Source organism: Pteropus vampyrus, unplaced genomic scaffold (genome assembly GCF_000151845.1).
Source record: "Pteropus vampyrus isolate Shadow unplaced genomic scaffold, Pvam_2.0 Scaffold286, whole genome shotgun sequence".
NCBI classification, from domain to species: Eukaryota; Metazoa; Chordata; class Mammalia; order Chiroptera; family Pteropodidae; genus Pteropus; species Pteropus vampyrus.
In genome coordinates this window covers 1161328-1165547 of record NW_011889067.1, presented here as the reverse complement: position 1 = coordinate 1165547, position 4220 = coordinate 1161328, and positions in this window count along the sequence as shown.

The window sequence follows — 4220 nt, the reverse complement described above, 5'->3', positions numbered from 1 at the left end:
AAATAGTCATGAGGATGTAAAGTACAGCAAAGGGAATATAGTCAATAATTTGGTGCCAGGTGGGTACTAGACTACTCAGGGGGAACATTTTATGAAGTATATAAACACCTAACCACTACGCTGTACACCTGGAACGACTATAATATTGTCAACTCTAATTGAAAAACAGTAGACACTATTATTATTAATTTTGCCAGCTATTTAAATGGTCCTACAAATAACATGATTATGCAACTGGGGATGGATTCTTTGGGTAACCTAACGAAGTCCAGCAGTGGTTCTAAAGAAAATCATATAGCAATTTGAAATCCATTGGAAAACAGCACATTCATGATGTTGTATTAGGTATTTTTTCAAATGCTAGTTTTATTCAAGAGTATAAAGTACATTGTTACCCTAGTGGGAAGGGTCGTGCACTGCTTGCATTTGCTTCTGCAAGAAGAGGGAAAGACTGATTTACACTATGTTTTCTACGGACATCTACAAAGGTCAATTTCACAACATGAAATTTATTCACTTACCACACAAAAAACAGTCAATCAGAGCAGGGCAAGTAAATGGAACACGGCATTTTGAGAGAATAGCGTTTTATTCATTGTTTCAAAGATGCTGGTCATAATGACCTAGAAATTAATGACTGTACCAAAAAGAAAAGTGTGTATACCTCATCCTGCCTTCCAAAAGCTTACGATTCAGGCAGCATTATACACCTTGTGCATAAATACAACATTGGACATAGAACTAAAGGTGAGATGCTTACCAAAAATGTAAATGAATGCTTAACTGAATAAGCTACTGACACATTCGTTTATTTTCCCAACTCCAAACAGATCGCAGGCTCCCTGATGCCAGATGTTTGGCAGTTCTTAATTAACCGCTCTCTCTCTAGCACCTAAAAAAGCATCTCACACATAATATTATTCCTTAGATAATGTGAACTTCAAGAGACATAATGAAGGGGACCCTCTCCCTCTCCCTGCATAATTCTCTATCTTTGGGGAGGAAGAGTAGGATTGTCCATCTTCCTCTTAATATCACTGCCCTTCTCAAACGAGAAACATTCAGAGTAATCAACACTGAGTGTGAGAAAAAAAAAATTAAAGCTTTTGTGAAGGACACCATCAACAGAAGACGTAACACACAGAGGGAGAAAATATTTGCAAATCATATCTGACAAAGGATTAACATCCGGAATAATTTGTAATAACCATGTATGGTATCAAAAGCCCAAAAACCCAATTCAAAAATGGACAAAGGACTTGAAGAGATTTTTCCAAAGACAGATATACATATGAAAAATGAACACGTGTAAAGATTGTCAACAACACTAAATCATTAGGGTGATGCAAATCAAAACCAGAATGAGATAGCACTTCACACCCATGGATAGCTCTTTTCAAAAAACAAACAAACAAAAAAAAACAGAAAAGAATTGCTGGCAGTGGTGTGTATTGCTGATGAGAATGTCAAATGGTACAGCTGCTGTGAAAAATGGTATGGCGCTGCCTCAAAAAACTAAGTACAGAATTGCCATATTTTCTCACAATTCTACTTCTTGACATATACTCAAAATAACTGAAAGCGGGTATTTTAAAAGATATTTGTACAGCCATGTTTGCAGTAGCATTATTTACAATAACCCAAAGTGAAAGCAACCAGTATGTCCACCAACAAATAAATGGATAAAATGTGGTGTGCGTGTGTACCTATGTTAGACTTAGCCGCAGAAGGGAATGTAATTTGATATACGCAACACAGGTGGATCTTGAAAACATGATGCTTAGTGAAATAAGCCACCTGTGACAAAAAGGACCAGCACTACACGACTGCACTTACACAAGGCACCTAGCATAGGCAGATTCAGAGACAGAAAGCAGGTTACCAGAGGCTGAGGGGCAGAGTGGGGAGTTACTTTTTGGACGGTGAGGATGGTTATCATAACATTGCAAATGTATTTAATGTTACTAAATTGTACTTATGAATGGTTAAAATGAAAAATGTTATATCATTGTTACCACAATTGAAAAAGGGAACTTAACCATCAACCATCTCAGTTCCATAAACTTCGGTAAAATCTACAAGTGAAATTCATTGTTAAAGGTACTGGCTTGATAATTGACAGATTGAGATATTTTCTACAGAATACCTACTGATGAGCAGCATAATGAGCAGCGTATGTTTTAAACACTATCTTTGCAAGCTTTGAGATTTATCCATAAGCTTTTTTCTCCTCCATACATATTTCTACCACCATCAGCTGTAACATTAACTCAGCCAATTCCCACTTCAGGTTATACTGAATTAGTGATTTCTCATTTTTTAAAAAAAAATCTCACCTGCAGTGGTCCTATGCAGGCTCTTCCGTGCAGGCTAATGCTTCAGTCTCTTAGCACCTGGGGCCGAGTCCTGCATAAAGAAGCTAGCAGTATGGGTAACATTTGATCCCCAAGGAAAACTACTGAAAATCGTTTGCCTTGTTTTCAATTAACTGTTGATATCGTTTCTAAGGTTCTCAACTCTTTGAGCAATCATTCTCACCCAAAAGCTAGTTGTCTTAAGTTTATTTTCTTGGAACGTTATTTCTTCCAGAGAAATCAACGCACCAATAGGAACCAGCTGTCCTCCCTTAGTTAAGGAATAAGCTACTCCTACATTCAAAGCAGACAAAGTCTTTTATAAAACGTGAGCAGGCACTAATTTTTTAGAATAAAATGTCACTCGAAACACTTTATTTCAAGATACTTTATTTTGCAGCAGGTCGAAACGCGAAGTTACACACGTGAGTGCAACGCAGTGCAAAGCGCTAGCGGTGCCACCTGTCTGCGGCAACTGCTTAACTCACCCGCCGCGGCCGCAGCCCGGGAAGCGCACGGGAAGGGCACGGACCGGCCCCCGCGTGAACTTCCTGTCATTTGCACAGACCGTTTCTCCTCCCGTGCGGCGGCTCGCCACCACCTGGCAGTGGGAACCGTCCTTTGCTCAGGGTTCACGCGCGAACGGGCAGCTGCCACGGGGCCCGCGGCCGTGTTCCCGTTCCTCCCGCTTGCACCCGGGGCTTCTCCTGCCACGCCCAAGTCGCCCTTGGCCTTCTCCGCACTGACCTGCCCTCCGTTCCCTCCCTCGCTGGCCTTTTAAAAAGTGCGCGACAAGCGTCCACTTTATTTCTAGCTTTCTCAGTCATTTCACTCGGTTGAAATTTCCTCTTTAACGCAAATAACCGAGAACGATTCAGGGCAAAGAACTTACCGGAGGCGCGGAGTCTCCGCCGCAAAAGCTGCCGCAGCGGCCCCAGGCTCCTCCCCCGCCCGGGCCGAGGCACCTGGCCAGCAGGTGCGCGCCAAGACACCGCCTCCCACTGCGGGGGGGCGAGCCGCACAGCCGACAGCCTCGCTGGCTTCGTCTTCATTTCCTTAACCTGGTTCTAATTTCTCCCCCTAGAGCAAACCCAACTCCTTCGCCACCGCTGACACCGAACACTTAAGGGGAGAGGGGACGCTTCTTTACACAGAGCTGCACTTGCAAGGCAAGAGAAACTGCCGAGAACGCCCCACCCCACGCCAAAAAACGAAAACAAAACTTTGCTGTCAAGAGAAAGCGCCTCCTTACAAAAACATGAGGGAATAATGCTAACACCAGTGAGTGAAAACTTGAAAAGGGTATTCAGCCTTCCTCCTCACAACTTAATTACAAAGGAGAAAAGTATCTCTACAGTGAAAACACTTAGATGCACCTTAATCCAAGTGCTCAAAGTAAACCACTAAAAATAGGACTAAGTGACATTCTGTATTCACGGTGCCCCAAGAACACAGCATCCTTTCTGTGGTATTCCTACAGAACGCTAAATTAAACCTAATTGCCAGGAAACATCAAACCCAAATTGTACATTCTACAAAACCAGCCAATACTTCTCAAATATGTCATGAAAGACAGAAAGGAGGCTAAAGGGACATGAAATCTAGATGCAATTAATGATTCTGGGTTGGATCCTGGACCAGGAAAGAAGAACCATGACAGACATTATAGAGAAAACTGGCAAAATTTGATGGACTACATAGTATTGAATCAACGTTAAATTTCTTGATTTTGCTCATTATTCATTCTGTGGCTACATAAAACATCCTTGTTCTTTGAAAACAGACACAAATATCTGAGGCAAAAAGGGATGTCCCTAACTTAAACACAAAGGATCAGAAAAAAATGTGCATATATATATATACATA